This window comes from Triticum urartu, chromosome 2A (genome assembly GCF_056163025.1).
Source record: "Triticum urartu cultivar PI428250 chromosome 2A, HENAU_Tu73, whole genome shotgun sequence".
Taxonomy (NCBI): domain Eukaryota; kingdom Viridiplantae; phylum Streptophyta; class Magnoliopsida; order Poales; family Poaceae; genus Triticum; species Triticum urartu.
The window spans coordinates 438,584,661-438,607,532 of record NC_141874.1 but is presented as its reverse complement, the minus strand read 5'-3'; the positions used below and the strand labels follow the sequence as shown (position 1 = coordinate 438,607,532).

Below are 22,872 nucleotides of genomic sequence, written 5' to 3'. Positions count from 1 at the left end.
AAAAAAGAATAAATAGTGCATGCAGGCATGGACATAAAAACAAAAAACCAGTACAAATAGAAAAAATGACAGCACATGTTTACCATGATAAATAAGGGTGAAAGTAGCACACGTTCACCAGAATGATAAACTAAACCCATTTCAGCGTCTTGCTTCCAGTACTTGATGACAAAATCCATGAGATACGAATCCATTAAAGCTCCTTTGCCAAATGTATTATAGATATAGTCAACATTGTAAGTATCAAGATCACCAAAAGGACTGTTCACCATAAAGAACGCATTCCTGCTGTAAACATACAGAAAATGGGATCAATGAAATTAAAATTAAAAACAAAACACACAAAAAGAATCAAGGGCACACACATAAAAACTTACTCGTGGTATTTGGTTACAAATTCTTTGCTGAGAACAAGATCCTTTATTTTCCTCGCCTCGTCAATATATTTGAACCTCGGAGGCTTCAATTTCTCTATAGAGCATCTCAACTTAAAAGCCCTCTCACCTGCCCTCTTGTTCGAAAAAACTTCAACATCATCCACAGGAGGACGATTAATTGCTGCAGTCCGACTCCTCGTGGCGCGAGGACACAGCGTAACAAAATCATCATCATCAACATCAAACACATCATGTGGGGAGCTAGGGCGAGAAACACTTCCACCATCAGGTCCAGACGCCACAGCTGTGTTCAAACCATCTCCAGCCAAAGAACCAGAATTATCTGGAGAAATTTCAATGGCGCAATCCTCCATAACCACATCAGAACCCTCGGATTCAAACAGTGACGTACAGCCTTCATGAAGCCCCCCATCAAAACCTAAAACCGTGAAAGAAAAAACATGGAAACACTCAGCATAAAAAAATACAAATAAACTCATTAAAATAAAATAATGCAGTTCACTAAAGAATAGAATGCAGCACAATTGTCTACAGCAATGCAGTCCACTTGTCAGCAGCAATGCAGAACTAAAAAAATGTATACAACAATGCAGCCCACTTGTAAAGAACAATGCAGCTCACTTGCCCAAAAAATAAAAAATGCAACTCACTAACACAACAAAAAAATACACATACAATCTAAATCACGAACGTAACTAAACAAACTATTAAAAAAGCCCGTAAGAACCGGAAGCAAGCAGTAGGCGAAAAATAAATAAAGGAAGGATAAAGAAGTTCACTAAAACAACCTTTATCTGCAAAAATTAAAAGCGATGTTAAATCAAGGGAACACTTTCTCGATGTGAGCCAACTATAGAGCATGGCCTTTCTGATGTAGCCAATGTGCTCCACCCCAAACTGAGCAACTCGAACACCATCCCAAGTCTGCAGGAATTGAAACATATAGAATCCACAATCATGCCTGCAATAAAAAGAATAAAAAACATCAGTTTCTCAAAAAATGAAAAATTAAAAAAAAAACTTGAGCAGTATGGTGAAGACGGGCTGTACGGAACACACCCATTAGGCTACGTTGGGACAATGACATGTTTCAACACAAATCCATCAAGTGTAGGAGGGTTTAGCGGCTCATCAGAACTTGAGCTTCCTTCTTTCCATGCACGCTTGATATTTTTAGCCATCCTCCTAAAAATCCTGATCGCACCAGGACTGCCAGGTTTATTGAGCGAGTCAAGAAATTCAAACCGCCTTTCTTTCACATTTAACGCAACTACACAATAATGACCAATGCCATCCCTTGTATCTGGTGGATCAAAAGTTGCAAAAAGGACCTGTTCAAAGCATGAAAAAATAAATAAAATTATAATAAGAAGAAGAAACAGAAGACTGTAATAACAAACACGCAAAAAATATAGTCTTTGACACATAAAAACGTTACTCACCATATCCTTTTTATCAACACGCTCCTCGGCTTTTGAAGAGAATACCATTTTAACACTTCTGCCTACAGTACCACCATTCCAAATATTTGTCTGCCAATAAAAACCCAAAATCAAATAGTGCTCAAGGAAAAATGTCCGTCGCACGAAATCAGAAAACAAAATCAAAAAAAATCTTCATTCTTACACAAATATGGTACGGGACAACCATTGTCGGAGATCCCTTAAACTTATCTACCAGCAAAGAAACCCCAAGATCTACAAGTCTTGTAGTGAGCATCCCTTTATCCCAAAAGGATTGACCAACTTCGCCAATGGTAATATCACCCAACTCAGTTTTAAAAGCAATCATGTCCCTGAATTTTTCATGAAAAACTGAAAACATAAGATACTAAAAAAATAACAACAAAGAAAAAGGGCTAAAAACCAAATTTAGAAAATACATATGAACAAAACAATTTCTAAAAAACCATACTTCTTCTTCTTGTCCTTCTGAACCCTCATAACAGCAGCGTGCAACTCATTGTATGTTTTCAGAAGAGCTGGATCAATGCTCGATGGTGTCACAACAGGAAGTCCGTCATCTATAATAAAAAGATGAAGTTCACTTATCCAACATAATGAAGTTCAAAAATTAAGATAAGGAAATTCTGCTAGCTATTTTGAAAATCATAAACAAAAAGATCAAGTTTCACTTATCATTAAACATCTAATACAGATACCATAGTAATTAAACAAAAAATGAAATGAGAAAAACTTCAACTGCACTGTTGGAAAACAAAACTCTTGCCTTCAGTGTCAGAGTCTTCATGATGTTGTTCTTCAGAGCTCACCAAAAGATTTTCTTTGACAGATTGCGATGAATCCACCACAACCTCACTGGACTTCCCTTCTGCAGCAACATCAGCATTCTCTGGTTTTACAACAGTCTGGTCAACCGCAACGTCCTTAGATACTTCAGCTACATGAGGCTCAATTATCGATACTTCAGGAACATCGTTGGCCGCCAGACAAATAGGGGAAGCAACAACACTAACAGCAGGGACGACATTCTCCAGCGGCTTTTCAATGACAAAATCAGAGTCTTCATGCCCACTGGGGGAAAGAGCATCATGGTATTCTTGAGCTACAGAAGTGTCTGCACAGTCGATAGCTACCGATGCAGAAGCACCAACACTGCCACCACCATCAACAGCACAACCACCCTGATTTAGATCAACGTGAACTTCCACGTTTTCTTCTCCACGCCGTGGAAAGATTAAAACACACAATAACACAAAAATGAGTGCGGGGATAATTAACACAACAACAACTGCAAACCACGTGTATCAAAACAACTACAACTTCAACCCACATAAACGTAAAAAATAACCGCAGATCACTTTGTCAAACGACGCAGTTCAGTTACGTTAAATACTGAAGCTCACTTGTGTAAAACATTATGGACACGCATGCAAAAAAAGGAATGCAGTTCACTTCAGTCAAACACTGAAGCTCACACATGTAAAATTATTGCAGCTAAAAATATGTAAATGAAAATGCATACGAGTGAACATAACAGCATACATAAAGTTTACAACAACAACAAACAAAAAATTAGATTACAACACACTAATAGAACAAGTAAAACAACTATACCTTATCAGCTACAACAACCGGAGGGGACGATGCATCAGCCAAGACCTCATCCTTCCCAGAGCCATCGTAGGTCTCTTTGTCCACATCACAAGCAGCATCACCAGTCTACAGGCATAGAACAAACCAAAAACGAAATATAAGTTGGTAACGACCAAAAAAGAAAAAACTTCAAATATGCACAAGCAATACACACTTCACAACCGTGAAGTACACAAAAAAATACAATAAAAATGGAAAGAAACAAGTGCAAATTTAAGAAGAGGGACACATGGCAGAACAGACATTGCAGAAGTACTTGTACCTGACCAATTCCATCGTCCCTAGTTCCGTGGACACCAGAAGATTCCACTCCAGCCTATCACAAAAAACATGAAAAATGAGGAGCAGTCCACATAGTACACAAAAGAGGTTCAAAATCACAAAAAACCTAGAACATACATTATCAACGCCAACACCAGCGTCCTGACGGTTCATTTCATCCAAAATATGCCCAGCATCCTTCTCATACCGACCTCATTTTTCCTCTGGTGAATGTCTCAATTGAGCATACGAAGACCGAACATTCGTCACTGCAATCTTCAGGCTTTCAATCATGCCACAATCAAAATTGTGAGCAGCAACAATATCTTCATCTCGTGGGCCATGGCCAACAGGGAAAACCAGCAACTGTACTCAACCTGTCACTAGAGGTTGGCAAATCTTCAGTCAACTTCAAAACCTTCAGAAGAAGCTCATCAATCTCCTCATGTTTTTTGCCGCCAACAAATATCTGTTTAGAAGAGCTTCTATTATCAAAAATCTGTCGAGCCATGAAACCACAAGTACGCGGCACCTCATCATCACAGGCAGGAAGCTGGCTACATATGGGCTCATAAAACCTAGCATGAGTGCTAGGTCCTGCATCAGAGCTGCCACGTTCAACTGCAACAGGACGGTTGTACACAATATCACCTGACGCCTTCCACTACAAAAAAAAAGAAAAAGAGGCAAACAGAAGTACGCATGTGAGTACTATAGAAGTTCAGATTTATAATGGCTGCACCTTTAAAAAACTGATATTCAAAACTCAGACGCACTAACCGGCAGCTTCCCAAATTTGTAAGTTTCCAAATAAATCTTTCCCTTCACAAGCACATCCTCATTGTATAACTTCATCAGGTCCTTGGTCGTCAGGTATGACGCACGTGGCGTCAACGTGTGCATGACTGAAAATTTGCGAAGCTTCAAGCAGTCAAGATACATAATCAGGGGGACAATGGCACAACCCTCTGCACAATTCTACTTGCTGCCTTCTGTTTGCCACCTTACCACAGCTGCCTGCAACTCATCAACAACAAGCTGCCAAAAGTCCATCTGAGCCATAGCCGCATAATCCATGTTCTCTACCGTTGCAGCAACTCTACCCAAACGAACTGTAGGCCCGGGGCACAGCAAATTCTGGTAGAGTATCAGGAAGAACACCTTCACAGCAAGGTCAACAGTCACATGATCATCTTCCTCCACCAACACCTTCAGCTTCTCAAGCAAGTCCTTGACACCTATACTTTTTGAACGGTCAAAGCCAAGCTCATCCTTGAGGGCACTCAACGAGTCATCATGGCCATTGGCAGCAGGCATGGGTGCAGTGTGACGTCCCATGGGTAAATCAAAAATGTGATGAACTACATCACGATTGATTCGAAGAACCCTGCCATTCCCAAAGTCCATTATCATGGTGGCAGAGTCAATCACTCCCATCAGATAGCACATAAGAATGCGCGACACATTTTTCTTTACTGTCAGTTCAAAGACAACACCAAATCCAGCATCCCGAACACGATTACAGTGTGCCTCTTTCAACAAGGCAGCAGCCGTGCAAACAGTGGGACGCGACAAACGTACGGTCTTGTTAAATCGAGAATCATCTACCTCAGCATCATCTTCAACTGCATTGCTCTTACTAGACTTCTTCCTCTGTGTAAACGGAAATGCAATCCACATTAGAAGACTAGCCATAAAAAAGAGACAGAGAAAACACAGATAGAATAACAATGAAGAAAACAAATGCAGTCCACTTCAACAAACCTTGGAACAACATCCACCTCCTCGCCAGAGTCACCACAAACATCTTCATCGATATCGTCACGGGCACGCTTGGGTAGACTCTTAGATGAACCACAGTCTTTGCGTCTACCACTATGAACATCCCTCCAGTGACATGTAGTCGCTTGCACTGAGGATCATCCTTTCCACCAGCTTCAGCAGTTCTCTTGTTCATGCCAGCAACACGTGGACTCCGCCGAGGTGTACCACCTTCCTCGGCAACAGTACTCAGCCTCTTCTTCTGCAAAGAAGGCTTCCTCTCCTTGGCAAATTTGGCACCCTTGGCACCATCTGCAGCTCTCCTCTGCTTCTCTTTCTCCGCAAACTCTTTTGAGTCACTTTCAAACCTCAACTTATTCTTGCTTTGCTTCAACTCATATTGACGAAGCTGTTCCGAGACCATCCAATCCTGTGTAACTTCTTCTGTACCATCAATAGACCGCGACTGTGTCTTAGATAAAACGGGTTGCCTCTGGTCAAAGCTCACACCAACATTACCCTCTTCAAAATAATGGTCAATCAATTGAGTAACCTCCTCACACCCAGGTGCCCCAACATGGAAAACATACACAGCGTCAAAAAAGAAGTTTGACTATGGTTGTTAAAAAGTGCACAAAAAGAACAAATGCAGTACACTTAGACATATAAAATGCAGTGCTCCAACCATAAGCTAAAAATAAAAATTAATGCATTGCACAAAAAACTTGAATAAAACAACAATGCAGTTCACACATAAATATAGTGGAGTTCACATACACAAAATAAATACATTATTGCATACATTAACTTCATGTTTCTTCCCAAACAAGAATGCCGCACTATATACAACAAGGCAACACCAATTTGTACAACATCGAATTAACCAGCATACACAAAAATAAACAAATCAATCACATACCAGAAGGAGGGGCCACACTTATGGGAGAAGTTTCAATCAGCGAATTCAATTGATGTCCTCCCTCCACACCATGATCCTTACCACCAGGACAATGAGAGCGAATTGGTGTATCATTATGAGAACCACAATCACCTACTTCATTCAAAAGAACCAGAAACAGAAATTACAAAACATCACATGACAAAAATAATGCAAACGAACACTGACAACTAACAGAGCATAAACCAAATATGCAGGATGATTTAAGAAACTAGATAAACATCAAACAAAAATAAACAAAAGCCTAAAATAAGCACTCCACATACCCTGAACTCCTCCTCCCACTCTGCTCGGCGAAGACATGGCGTTTGCCTGCAGCACAACAACGAAGCGACAGATATAAGCAACAAAATCGGCGAAAAATCTCAAGAAACCCTAGATCCACCTTGCTACACACAAGTATCGACTACAAAATCGAGATAAAATCGGCTGCCTACGGAAAAATTACACAAGCAAAAACAGCAACTACGAGAATAACAAAAACACAAGACGAGAGGACGATCGAGACCGGGAACAAGAGGAACATACCACAAAAAAGCTGCGGCGCCGGCGGCGGGGAAGAGGAAGAGTGCGCCGACGGAAACGGACACGAAAGGGCTGCGGGAGCGCAGTGGCAAGGGCTCGTGGAGCGGACGACGATGTCGAATGCAGCAATAAGAACCTCTTGAGGGCGGCGGTTCCTCCGGCAACGGTGGTTGCTGCGGGCGACGGCGGTTTTGCTCGAGGGAGGAACTGCAAGAGAGGAGAGGGGATTGTTCTCGGTCTCTCTCCTTGTCAGAGGTGGGATCGCCTGCAACGGACACGCAGGAGGACCGCGTGTGGCAAAAAGTAACATAAAACGGGCCGGCCCAAAAACGGCCCGGCTAAAATAAGAAAGACCACATCAAAATGCACATGATGCAGTTCTTTATGAAAGAACTATGAAGTTCAGTTGGTAAAACAAAAATAAAATAAACGCAGTTCGTAAAAAAAAGTTAAAATAAAAAATAACATGCATGTTAAGAAAACGCATTCGAAAAGAAAAAGTCTACATTCAAATAAGTGCCACACAAAAAATGGGACCCCTCGCGTACCAAGGAATGCAGTAAGTACAAGCAAAAAACAGATGCAGTACACAACACTAGAAAAGTGCAGTGCATTTCGTTACACGAAGCAGTACGGTTTAGCAATCCAGTTCCGGATTGCCTACATTGTGAATAAATACATGGTATAGAACACAGCGAAAAAGTCGTAAAAATGCGGAATACATTGCACTCTATTGCACATAATGAAGTACGCGCCTGTGGACAACATGCAGTTCTCTGTTGCACACGATATAGTTCGGTTCTACAACAAATGCAGTTCTCCATTGCACATGATGCAGTGAGGTACTACTACAAAAAATTGACCACCCAAGTGCAACCTACCCCAGCCAGTCTCGTAGTAGGTCTACGCCCACAGCAGGCGAGTCGTTCTGAGCCGCGTTGCGTGGGGCCAGGCGCACAAGGGCCCATAGGTCAGGGAGCATATAGCATATAGCGCCGTGTATAAGTGCTCAAATAAGTAACCGAAGGAGTTCGATACAGCTGCCGCGTTAGCGCTTATAAACAGGTCGGGCGCGCCTTCCGCGGGCGAGGTGGGACTAAACATTACGCCGCACGCAGCGCACAGGGAAACGGCCGTGCTACCAGGCCGACTTGGGCCCAAATGCGTCTTCACTTCCCGAACACAGCCCAATAAGGCCCATTAAGAAAAAACAATAACTTCAAAAAAATTAATGTGGGGCCCCCCAACCCCCCCCCCCCCTTACCCCTCCCGTACAGGGACTGCAGTAAGTACAGGCAGAAAAATTGATGCAGTACACAGCACTACAAGGATGCAGTCCTTTTAGGTACACAAAGCAGTACGGTTTAGAAAATCCAGTTGCGGATTACCTACAAGAATGAAAACACGGTATAGAACACAGTGAAAAACTCGTAAAAATGCAGAATACATTATACTTTATTCAGGGGCTCCAGCAAGGACACGCAAAAAAATACTGTGAAGTATGCACCTGTAGACACCATGCAGTTCTCCGTTGCACATGATGCAGTGTGGTTCTACAACAAATGCAGTTTCGTTGTCACGTATGATACATATAAACGTCACAAAAAAGCCCGTTTGCACAGAAAAGTGGTGGTTAAAAAAATCTACTGATAAAAAAAACGTTCGCATACAACCGCTCAATCGGAGCGGTTCCATCGTCACAAGCCCACGATCACAGACGCAACACCAACCCACGATCTGCACAAACCGCATGGTTGCCGAGATCGTGCAGTTCATCCGCTGCGGCCATCCCACACCGCGCCTCCCCTTAAATTCAGACCCCTGCCATAGGCCATCTCATCCACAAACAACACAAGTACCCATCGCGCTGCCACCAAATTGCTCTGTCACAGCCATCTCCACGCAAAAACACCAAGCCCCACTACCGGCGATGGCGTTCGCCGACGAGTACAAGGACGTGGAGGCCTTGGAGGCACACGGCAACACCAAGTTGCACGTCATCCACACCAACGATGAGAAGCAGGTGGCGATCACCCTCGCGCAGTACGAGCGCCACCTCAGCCTCCAGGGCCACAAGATCATCGGCATTGATCGCGAGTACAACAACGAGCCTGAAGCGACGCAGAAACCCGCACTCTGCCAACTCTCCATCGGCAAGAAACACCCGGTGCTGCTCTTCCAACTGAGCGCCGCTGAAAGGTGCACCATCTTCGACAACTTCCTCGCCGACCCCAGGTACACCTTTGCAGGCTTCTCCATCGACGGCGACAAAAAAGGCTGGATCGTGTCAATCTGGAGGTCGCCAACTTCGTCGACATCCAGAAGGAGTGGAGGGTGCCCGAGGCAACCAAGGAGTTGGACTCCCTTGGAGACGTCTCCGGCATGCTCATCGACGACTACTACAACAACATGAAGAAGAATATCACCGACGACGAGCACAAGCGCTGGGCCACCCTGCCTCTGTCCAGGAGGCACATCGAGTACGCTGCAAAGGACGCCTACGTAGCGTACGAGATATGGAACCGCATCACCCTCACTCAGGACGGGCTTCACCGTGCAAAGCTGGAGAAGGAGGAGCCACCCAAGAAGCGTGCCAGGACCAGCTGGGGATGGGGAGACGCTGCATGCACTGACTGGTGAAGAAGAAGATGGTGCCGGCCAAAGATCCACCAAGGCCATCGTCGTTTTAGAATTATCAAAAAAAATTGCTTTATGTTGTTTGCTTATGTATCATTAGTTTGCTTGTGATCATTTGCTTTTGCTGAACTTAGTTTACTTCCCATGCAGAATCGCTTGTAATGATGTGAACCTTGATTATGTTAGATTGCTTTCTGTTGAAATTAGTTCGCTAATAATGAACTTATCGTATAGAATGCCTGTGACAATTTGTTTTCTGTTGTTTGCTCATGTATCATTAGATTCGAGCAGTGTGCAAAAAAGGTAGCATGTAGTGCAAGTTGTGTACCAATGCGGTACAGACTTTGTCAAAATGAAGTTTACACATAAACAACAAAGCAGTGCACGCCCCTAAATTTGGAAAAACAAATAGATAACATATAAAACACAAAAAGAAAAATGCAATCTGCATATGTAGTGCCGAAAAAATATGAACGTGCAGCACACAAACGAAATCTACGCAGTACAAGAATGATTTACTAAGCAGTGCACTCCCCCACATTGGAAAAAAAATAACATAAGAGCAAAAAACATGAAAACCAAAAATGAGAATTGTGCATGTAAAGGCGTGCACACTGCACTCCAATGTAGAGGCGTGCACATGCAGTGCACCCCAATGTAGAGGCGTGCACATGTAGTGCAGAATGCTGATCAGTGCAGAACGCTGATCAGTGCAGTGCACACGTGGTTTACAAAGCAGTGCACGCCTCTACATTGAAAAAAATGTAGTGCGGAAAAATATGAACGTGCACTACAGGAACATAATCAATGAAGTACAGATATGTTTACTAAGCAGTGCACTCCCCTACACTGGAAAAAAAGATTACAAAAGAGCAAAAACAAGATGTTGGCACGCGAAATCGCCACGCAACACCAGGATATTTGTCGTGCTTTCGTGACGACGAATGATTGCTTTACGAGCAAAGCTACAAAGATTTCCTCGCTTTCGTGGAGGAGAACCGGCCGCTTTCTAGCACAAAACAGCAAAGATCGCCAAACCCTAGGGCTGTTAGAGCTTGGCAGGAGGTAACGATAGAAAATAAATGTACGTGAAAATAGAGTTTGTATTGATAGATCGATTGTTCTCTTCCTCAATCGGCCACGGCCTTACATATATATGGCACGACTTGGCGTACAAGATTACAACTCTGAAGCTAAAACCGATCAGGACGCCTTTCTTGATTCGGTTACCATGTAGCATACGTCTACAAAAATATACTTGCCGATTTAAGTACGTAGCAAATCTAGGCCATATCCACGTACATGCACTCTTGTATATATGAATAAAGTATTCCGGCCACGTCGCCATCACACTAAATATAGTGGCTAAGCATATGTATAAATACCTTGAGCCCACAAAGAAAATATTAAATATTTCGGCAACGTCGCAAATCAAACTGGATAATGGCCATCAGGACTAAGCATACTTCTTCATATACATAGATATATATCACTTGCATGCATCACGCCCATGGTCCAGTATAGCATATGATTCTTCTTAGGACTTGTATCTTCACCTTCCATGAAATTTCCTGTGGCAATACTTTAACAATGCATTAACCGATCAACTTGATAAACCATTGATTTAATTTGGCTCATCACATACTAAGTAGCCAAATTATACCATCAACACATGCCCCCCTGTTTTTGGTACAATTGCATTGACCAAAAATACTATAGGAGTTGCCGTAGGATGAAGTCGATCACTGATCATATCATTACTCAGGGCGATGTCCAACGATACATCAGCTAAATTTTCTTAGGGCGGTATCTCAAATAATATATCGGCCAAATTTGCTCAGGGCGATACTTGAAATAACATATCGGCCACAACATGTTCAGGCCTCCTGCCACATGCTAGGATAATACTTCTTCAAATATTTTCCATTGAGAGCTTTTGACAACTTATCTCCCTGCAAAGATTGTACAAAATATGAATTTCCAGGAACAATCTCTATAATTTTATATGGGCCTTCCCAACTCGGCGACCATTTGCCGAATTTCCTATCTTTAGTTTGACTTGGATCCTTTAAATGATTAACTAGAGGAACTCTCCAATCACTTAGTTCTAAACTATTTGCTAATTCGGTCGTTTGTGACCCATGCACCGAATCTGCACTACATTGTACAGTTAGTTGATCAACTGTGCTAGGCCCAAGTGCATCCTGTGGCAAAGTATCCATCATTATAGACGCAGCATGCATCGGCTTGTCTAATATAAAAAACATTCCTTTACTAATATGATAACCGGATGCTTGCTGTGCTAAATAATTAGCTCTAGAATTTTCTTCTCTAGGTATATGATGGATGGTGAACGTATCTAGAGACTTAATTATGTCTAAACATCGGTCTAAATAACTATTTAATAACCCATCAAAACATTGAAATTCGCCTTTAATCTGTTGCACTACCAGAAGCGAACCTCCAAAAGCATATACATCCTTTACGCCCATATCAACTAAAGTTTGTAAACCAAATAGTAAAGCTGCATACTCAGCTTGGTTATTAGTGCAAGGATATTCCAAACGGATTGATGTATTATAAAAAACATTATTAGGTGAAACTAAAACATTACCAACGCCTTGCCCTTCCCAACAAACCGATCCATCAAAATAAAGCTTCCATGGGCATACACTAACATAATTAATGTTTTCATCATCTTTAATCCTATGATCAACAATGAAATCGGCGATAACTTGACCCTTCATAGCACGCAACGATTCATATGTTAAATCATATTCTATTAATGCGTAAGCCCACTTTCCAATCCTACCACTAAGAATCGGTCGTTGCAACATATACTTAATGATGTCAGCCTGGCAAGCTACAACACACGTACTAGAAAGAAGATAAGGCCGAAACTTGGTACATGCATAGTATAAAGATAAGCATAACTTTTCAATAAACACGTACCGACTTTTGGCGTCGAGCAAATGACAGCTTAATTATGCAATGATGTATTCTTTCCCGCTGACCTCTTGCGCCAACACCGCACCGATCACCCTATTTTCTGCAGCAATGTACAACCTGAACGGCGCACCAGACTTGGGCGCCTGCAATATTGGAGGATTCGACAAGCATTGCTTTATATAATTAAAAGCATCTTGTTGCTCTGCCCCCCAAGTAAATTCGGCTTCATTCTTTAGCCGAAGTAGAGGAACAAACGATTCAATTTTACCTGCAAGGTTAGATATGAATCGTCTCAAGTAATTAATTTTTCCTAACAACTTTTGCACATCCCTTTTACATGTGGGTTCCTCCAAATTTCTAATTGCCTCCACTTTCTTAGGGTCAATCTCTATGCCATTTTCATGAATTATGAAGCCTAAAAACTTACCAGCCGACACGCCAAAAGCACATTTGAGTGGGTTCATTTTTAGTCCATACCGGCGCATCCTTTCAAAAGCTAATCTTAAATCGGTTAAATGATGATCAAACCCATCCGATTTAACAACTATGTCATCAATATATATTTCTAGTACAATACCTAGAAGATCATGAAAAATTAAATTCATAGCTCGTTGGTATGTAGCGCCGGCATTTTTCAACCCAAATGTCATAACGGCCCACTCAAATATATGTGTCTAAGACTGCTATTCGTTAACCCACTGAATTAAGCACTGATGTAAGGTAGAAGGGATGCAACAATTTGCATGAATCCAATCGTGTCCCAACAGAATATTATACCGGCCTTTGACATCAACAACAAAAAATGCAGTTGGCAACGTTTTGCTTCCGATCGTGAGCTCCATAGAAATAACGCCCTTAGCCTCGGACAATTCCCCTGAGAACCCACTAAGTCCCATATTGGTCTTCATTAACTCACTCTCTTTTCGGTTCAGCTAAGAAAATACCGAAAAGGGCATAATATTAACACCTGCACCGCCATCAACAAGCATGCGACCAATAGGCTTACCATCAATGTGACCTCTGATAAATAATGGCTTTAGGTGCTGCCCATGCTTCTCTGGTTTCTCAAATGTAGCATTCTTTGGGCCAAGAACAAGTTCGGCAATCTCAGCCTCGGGCGCGTGAAATTCAGCAGGCAACGCAAACACCATATTAACATCCATACCAGTTGGTACATCTTTATCATTCTCTGAATTTTCTGCAATAATGGTGTCATCCGTATTTTTATTTTCCTCTGCTGCGATGCGCTTCTCCTTCCAAGTCTTTGTAGGCATCATTGGTTTATCATGATTGAACCATCTATCACGCTTCTTCTCAGCTATCTCTTCATTTATTTCCAATGTCCGCAGTCGCTGTACACGTCGTTTCTGAGTATGGGTAAGTCCATTCGGGCACCACTGCGGTGCTGGTTTAGTCCCTGGCGTGACAAACTTAATTTGGCTGCCCCCCAAGTCCTTCGGCCTATACTGACGTACTTCTGTTTTTCTGGCAAACATTTTATCTCTGGCCAAAAAACTTCTCTGCTGATCATATACGGTACTGGCATCAAATCCCTGGCCGCGTACATTGCCTGAGTCCCATCGTGTAGATGCACTAGTATTATACTTGAAACTTCTCGGAGGCAAACTCCTGGACGTTCCTATGCCACAATTCTTTATGATCAAATCAGCTTGTGTGTTAGCCGATTTAGGCTTCTGAATAGTACATAAAGATATAGCATCTGGCCGTGCATGCGGGTCATGCCCAGAATTAGTTTGCTTTTCAAATTGATCAGACTGGCCAGCTTGCCGCAACTTTACGCCATTACTTTTCTCCTTTGTACCGAGAGCTTGTTTCGAGACACTGCTTGTTTCTGTACAATTGACAACACCTTCATCTGACTGGTGTTCCGCTATTTTCAGACCATGAGCAGCATCTAAATCATCTACACTTTTTTCGGGTTTAGGATTGGCACGTTTTACCGGCATCCATACTCGCTTGTAGTCGCCTTTATAGTTGTTGCGCTCTGCACTGCGTACCGGTGATCGACCTCCTCGAATCTCGATGGCGTCGTGTGATCTAGCCACCTCATTGAAACGAGCCCTTTTCTCATGTACGTTTGGTCTGAACATAGGCCTCGACGGAGTCCATCTCGGCTGAAAATAACAGGTTGGCCCTGTAGGATATGGCGCCCAAGGATTAAACCCCCATGGAGGAAACTGCGTATACATAGGAGGTGCACAACCCCAATATGTCGGTTCCATTGCAAAATACGGCTGTTGGTCATACACACTTCCTTGCCATTGCTCATGACCGCGGGGTCCAGAAGGAGATCTTGGACGCTTATTACCTCCGAGCCGATTAAACACATTGTTGGTCTTGCGTGAGGTATATTTTTCCAACAACATGCTAACTGTCGGCTTTGGCCTTGGAGCTTGTTTTATTCTTCCATTAACTTTCCATACTCCTAGTTCTGGATTTTTTGGTTTGATCATCCTTGGAGGAGCATTGTTATCAACAACATTTTTCTCTCTTGCGGATTTGGTCTGATCCGACTAAATAAGCATTTTTTTACTCTCAAGCTCGACCACATTGATAGGAAAAGGGTCGATGTCGAGCTTCATCTTAGAACCTTCTGTAAACGCCAACCGTCCTTCATTGATGGCCGATTGTACCTGTCGGTGAAACACGTTACAATCATTAGTAGCATGAGAAAAAGAATTGTGCCACTTACAATAAGCTCTTCTACCCAACTCTTCTGGAGGTGGAATTACATGACCCTCCCTCACTCTAATTAATTTATTTTGCAGTAACATATCAAAAATTCTATCACACTTGCTTACATCAAAAGTATATTTAATTTCATCTCTTCTAGCAGGTGTAGGTTTCAAAGAAGAACATGCAAAAGGTCTTGACTTTGGCGCTTGAACCCATTCGGCTACACATATATTAACATCATCCTCACTAGCCGAATCACCATCATAATCTAAGGCATTAACCGCATGATTATCTTTCTCTTTATTTCTATTATCTTTAAACCGACTATATTGTTTAATTTCCTTAGCCCGGTTTTCTTGCGCCAAAGCCTTCTGCAAAACTTGATTAACATCTAAAAATTCTTGCCCTTCTAGTTTATCCTTGATATGAGCGAGTAGACCCGAAAAGGCAAGATCGGCTAAATCCTTTTCGGCTATGGTCAAGCTGAAACATCGGTTTTTGACATCCCTAAACCTCCTAATATAATCATGAACATGCTCATTATATTTCTGCCTAACCATAGTTAAATCTGAAAGACGAAGTTCTGTTTCACCGCTTTAAAAATACTCATGAAATTTTTGCTCCAATTGTGCCCATGTTGAAATAGAATTATGAGCAAGCGATGTAAACCAAGTAAATGCAGTGCCGGATAAAGATAATGGAAACAATTTTAATCTAAAACATCCGATGTGCCGACCTCGCTGCATTGTGCTAAAAATTGTCCCACATGCTCAAAAGTAGATCTACCATCTTCCCCCGTAAATTTAACAAAATCTGGAATTCTAAAACCACGAGGATATGGTGTCGAGTCAAAATAATCAGGGTATGGTTTTTGATATGCACGTGCTCTACCTTTAGGTTCTAAACCAAATTCTCTAAGTATGTTAGCAACCTGATCCTTAAAATTATTATTGGGCTGTAGAGAACTGGCTTGTGGAGCAGATGGAACACCAGCACGTGGTGGAAATTCCGGCAAAGAAACTGGAGCATGCGAAGTTTGCAACGGAGACCCACTAAAATATGAATCAGGAACCGGCCCATACGGAACCCCGGTACCGACAGGCGGCAGCGGTGGCATACTATATGCCACTGTCCGATAACTAGGCTGCTGCATATTAGAAATAAATCCAAAACTTTGGTTATTGCTATTGTGATTTTCTGGAACCGAAGTTGAAACAATAGGAGCAGTAGTACTAGGAACAAAATTATTAGCCGAACTACCAACATAGTTCCGGCCATCCAGATTATTGTTTAAAGAGGCATAGTTGTATAGCGTTAGCTGATGCACTAGGCGTATGTATATTACTTGGCAAATTGTTAAATCCGCTACTGTCTATTGGCATCGGTCTTTTTCCAGAATACTCATCATTGACTTGCAGCACTAATGAGCGTACATGACCAGGTAGACAATTTTCAAGATCTTTATTAAACTGCACCTTAAATTCTTCAAGTCTATTAGCTACTGCTTTAGTAATTGTACGCGCCGTATTTTCCATATCAGAACCATATGTACTAGCTACGGACACATAAATTAGGTGAGCAATTTCTTCGGTTGAGTTTTTTACCTGAGCATCGGAAGGGCTCGGAACTACCTTTTTGACGACACCGTTCCTCGTCTTCGCGTATCCAGCCAACTTCAGCTTCAACCTCTCAACCTTTTCTTTCTCCAGCTCCTCTTCAAGCTCGCGCCGAACATATTCCGACACATCGTCGAGTGTGACGGCGATGACGTTCTCCGGGTCGATGTCGCTCCCGTTCTTGGACTCGGTACTCATCGTGTAGCTCTTCTTCTTCTCGTCCCCGGCGGAGTCGCCAATTGTGTTGGCACGCGAAATCGCCGCGCAACACCAGGATATTTGTCGTGCTTTCGTGACGACGAACGAATGCTTTACGAGCAAAGCAACAAAGATTTCATTGCTTTCGTGGAGGAGAACCGGCCACTTTCCAACACAAAATGGCAAAGATCGCCAAACCCTAGGGCTGCTAGAGCTTGGCAGGAGGTAACGATAGAAAATAAACGTATGTGAAAATAGAGTTTGTATTGATAGATCGATTGTTCTCTTCCTGAATCGGCCACGGCCTTACATATATATGGCACGCTGGACTTGGCGTACAAGATTACAACTCTGAAGCTAAAACCGATCAGGACGCCTTTCTCGATTCGGTTACCATGTAGCATACGTCTACAAAAATATACTTGCCGATTTAAGTACATAGCAAATCTAGGCCATATCCACGTACATGCACTCTTGTATATATGAATAAAGTATTCCGGCCACGTCGCCATCACACTAAATATAGTGGCTAAGCATATGTATAAATACCTTGAGCCCACAAAGAAAATATTAAGTATTCCGGCAACGTCGCAAATCAAACTGGATAATAGCCATCAGGACTAAGCATACTTCTTCATATACGTAGATATATATCACTTGCATGCATCATGCCCATGGTCTAGTATAGCATATGATTCTTCTTAGTACTTGTATCTTCACCTTCCATGAAATTTCCTGTGGCAATACTTTAACAATGCATTAACCGATCAACTTGATAAACCATTGATTTAATTTGGCTCATCACATACTAAGCAGCCAAATTATACCATCAACCCAAGAAAACAAAAAAAATGAGAAAATGTACATGTAGTAAGAAATGCTTGCACATGCAGTACAGAACACTGATCAATGCAGTGCAAGAACGGTTTCATAAGCAGTGCACGCCCTCACATTGAAAAAAAAAGCAAAATAGAAAGAAAAAAATGACCACCCGGGTGCAGCCGGCCCCAGCCAGTCTCGTAGTAGGTCTGTGCCAATGGGAGGCGAGTCGTGCTGAGCCACGATGCGTAGGGCCGGGCGCACAAGGGCCCATAGGTCAGAGAGCATAGAGCAGCGAGCGCCGTGTATAAGCGCTCAAATAAGTAACCAGGGGAGTTCGATACAGCGGCCTCGTCAGCGCTTATAAACAGGTCGGGCGCGCCTTCTGCGGGGCGAGGTGGGACTAAACATTAGGCTGCACACAGCGCACCGGAAACCAGCCGTGCTCACAGGCCATCTTGGGCCCAATGCGCTTCACTCCACGAACACAGGCCCAACACACAAAAGAAAGGCAACTGATTTTTTTTTAAAAAACCACATACCATACATAAAATGCAGGCCCAACCAAACGTTCCGCAGTTTCTCTTGATATATGACAAATGCAGTTTGCTATTTTTACGTAAGCAGTCCTTTTTGCCACTCAAATGCATTCGACGACACTGAATCAGAACCAATCCACCACCTAACACCAACCACAAACATTTATTACTTCCATTGCTCAATTGGTTGCATAAAAATGTATCCATTCGTGCTCCAGACTAACACAACTCCTCCCCCCGTTACTCTTTTTTCTTCAAATCGTAGATCTAGGGTTCATCCCATCCCCAGCTCTTCGCTGGAATTCCACTAAACCAGCCATGGACTGTAAGTGCGGGTGTTTGGCAAGGATGGCGCCCGTAGCGGACACATGCATGTACGCAGATGGTCTGGAGCTCACCAACGATGAGTGGCGCAGCATGCTCGGATGCCTGATGATACCCAACAGGGGGTTTCGGCCGCCATTTCTTAATCGCCTCACAACCGCGGATCTGCAGGAAAGTTGGGTATGTTTTTCCCCTCACAATTCTGGACATAATATAGCCTGCAAATCCACATCTAAATATATAGTTCAATCAATTTGTTCAGTAGTATCAACAAAAATACAAAACATAATTTGTATTGTTGTTCAGATTTGTTAGCTATTAACAATAGATGCTTCCACCCATTTTCCTTCAGTACCACACCAGGTATCAACAAAAAAAGGGATAGTAGATCAGCGATGCAGTTCTGTTGACATGCTGGAGAAGTACACTGTAACTGACCTTGCAGTACAAGCATGTTGCAGTATAATATATATCCTAGTAAAACTAGAGGTCAATTCCGTATATAAGTTTCTTCATACATTGCAACTACATTAGAAAATAGCACTCATATATGTGTAACTATTTAAGTCAACATAAACACATCATCCTAAGTACAAAATAAAAACATTCGCTGTTTACTTATAAAATTCTTTTAACACCCATTCCAATATGCAGAAACTGCATCCACAATAAAATTTCATGCTCCGAGTTCAGGGAAGGTTACTTTGGAGACACAACACAAGAATGGATATGCAGACATGCAAGCTGACTACCACATCGACTCTGAAGACTGCATCAACATAACTACTGGTTGGAAAGATTTTGTCTCCCAGAATGGCTTTAACGTCGGAGAAGTGGCCATGGTGTTTTTCTACAAAGCAGAAGACTCCCTCAAGTTTACAATATTTGCACTCTAGGCTGTCTAGTATGAAGCAAACAATATTTCTAATGCTTTGATTATGTTGTATGCTTTTAAAATTATGTCCATCAGACACTTTGAACGATGCCTATTTTAAAGTATGCAACCTCAACTGCATCATTTTATCATCCTTTTTAGACAAGTTGTTGTTGGCAGTAATGCAGTTCTCTCAAGCACATAGTGTGGTCCTAATAATAAAAAAAGCAGTCCTCTGAATAGAAACAAGGAAATGCAAATGGTCGAAACTTTGCAGTTAACATACGATGTTCAAAAACAAGTCTCATAGTATGCACTTCAAAAATAATTCTTATAATAACTGTTCAGCTAACACAAGCATAAAATGGACCATCCATTCTAACACCACAGTAGAAACATTAACCACACTGCTAATGCAGTACGAAAGTGCATATTATGAAGTCCTATAGAACACAGAATTCAGTTTAAGAAAACAGAAATCTCATAAACTGCAATAACAACTTTAAGTAGCTACGACGAAGTACACTACTAATGAAAATGCAGTGCACAACAATGTATGCCACAACTACAACAAATAAAATTAAAAACAGTAGAACTGCAGACATGCGGTAGACTATCGAAAAATACTCCAAAAACAACGTACGCCTAGAAATTGTCCAACCACTAAACAAACGGAAAAATACTCCCGCAAAAAATTACATGGAAGACACGGCAACTGGACAAACAGCATCAGCTCTCGTTTAAAAATTGCAATTACAAAATTACAATTATAACCGCAATACAATGAATTCAAACCTATAACAACACTAATTAGAATATTCAAACACGCATGGACGCGCAAAAATCCAAAAAAAATCATCAAGAACAGAGGAGTGGACGAAGCTCTCCCGCCCGCAGAATCAAAATAACAGGAATTGAAAACAAACTCCTAAAAATTAAAAAATTATAGAGTAAACGGACCGATTAAAATGAACACAATCAAACAATTCCTACTAAAAAACAACATGCGAGCACAAAAAATCGCATCTGAAGCAAACACGGACGAACAAAGAAAGCTCCGTCCGCCAAATCCGTCAATTTACCAAGATTTTAGTCGTTTTTCCTGTAAATTACAAATAATAAAGGTCAAATGACATACATAAACAAATCAAATCATCCCGCAACACCCGATTCCACACAGAATACGCGGGCGGTGAAAGTGCGTTATATCGACTAGAGGGGGGTGAATAGGAGATTTTTATGAAGGTCTTCAGAACATGGGAGTTTTGAAGACAAACGATAAAATTAAACCTATTACCATGCAGCGGAAGGTAGACTACACTAGGCAAACCATAGTCAAGTATTCAATGAAGTGAAAGCACAAAGACTAATAGCAGCTAGGTAGTAAGGATCAGGTAGGAAGATATTGTGAAGCCAAACAGAACACGCAGTCACTCAGTGAAGACAAATGATAGAGCAAACATACAATGACTTCACAAGGAGGAACAGTAAGTAAAGTGAAGTGAAGATGAAACCAGTGACTCGTTGAAGACAATGATTTGTTGTACCAGTTCCAGTTGCTGTGACAACTGTACGTCTGGTTGGAGCGGCTAGGTATTTAAACCTTAGGACACACAGTCCCGGACACCCAGTCCTGAACACGCAGCTCAGGACACCCAGTCCTCACCGTATTCTCCTTGAGCTAAGGTCACATAGACCTCGCCTAATCACTCTGGTAAGTCTTCAAGGTAGACTCCCAAACCTTCACAGACTTCGTTCACTGGCAATCCACAATGTCTCTTGGATGCTCAGAACGCGACGCCTAACCGGCTGGAGGATGCACAGTCCTCAAGTGTAATAAGTCTTCAGATCACACAGACAAGAAGACTTAAGTGATGCCCAATTCTCTCTGGCTCTGGTTGTTAGGGCTTTATCCTCGCAAGGAATTCTCTCTCAAAGGCTTCGAGGTGGGTTGCTCTCAAACGACAAAAGCCGTGCTTTCAATCTGACCAGCCAACCGTTTATGGTTGTAGGGGGTGGGCTATTTATAGCCACTTGGCAACCCGACCTGATTTGTCCGAAATGACCCTGGGTCACTAAGGAACTGACACGTGTTCCAACGGTCAGATTTCAAACTCACACGGCAACTTTACTTGGGCTACAAGCAAAGATGACTTGTCCGACTCTGGACAAGATTCGCTCTCATAGTCTTCACTCAAAGACATAGGTTTTTGGTTTAGGCATCACTTCATTCATTCTGACTGGTTCTCTTGGACCCCACTTAACAGTACGGTGGTTCCTATGACTCAACACAAAAGAAAAAGAACTACGAAAGATCTAAGTCTTTGAGCTCCATAGGCTTCATATCGTGTCTTCACTTGTCATAGTCTTCAGTGTGAATATCTTCATATACCACCTTTGACTTCAATGTCTTCATACAGTTTTAGGGGTCATCTCTGGTAGTAAAACCGAATCAATGAGGGACTTCTACCTGTGTTATCCTGCAATTCTCACAAACACATTAGTCCCTCAACTAGGTTTGTCGTCAATACTCCAAAACCAACTAGGGGTGGCACTAGATGCACTTACAATCTCCCCCTTTTTGGTGATTGATGACAAACTAGTTGAAGTTTTCAACGGGGAATATAATCTGTGAAATTGTAAAGGATAAGGAATTGTCTTCATAAGTTGCAAGGGCTCCCCCTGAAGATGTGCATATAATTTAATTTGCTTTTGGAATGCAAATGCACATGGCAGGCTGTACTTGTGGAGATCCACTTCAACTTATGATGACAATCCACTATGCATGTGAAAGTATATGAATATAATGCCATGCATAATGGAAAATGGACGTCTGTAGAATGAGCTAAGTGCGGAATTTATCGTCGCACATGCGGAATTTATCTTCGCAAAACAAGGTGGCAAATAAGTAGCAGACGACCATGTAGTTTAAGTGTTACAACTCATAAGAACCAAATGTAGCAAAAACGAGAGTTGTAAGCACGAAGCAAAATATAAAGCACCCGCCCATATGGACCCGCTTGAAGACTATCAATCTCATATGCTTCTCCCCCTTTTGTCAGTAATGACCAAAAAGGTTTGAAGACATAGAGCCTCTACTCGTTCCCATGAGGAGTAGGTGAGGTAGCAGGGTTGTTGGTGTTGTTTGGCGGTGCAGAAGAACTCTGTGGGATAAGCAGCATCTTGGGGTAATGGCTTCA

At 42.2% G+C, this 22,872-nt stretch overlaps 1 pseudogene; it reads left to right on the top strand.

Annotated features, from left to right (window-relative positions):
• Positions 1-8,949: 8,949 nt before the first annotated feature.
• On the top strand, positions 8,950-9,659 carry LOC147985383 (uncharacterized; annotated as a pseudogene).
• Positions 9,660-22,872: the final 13,213 nt, after the last annotated feature.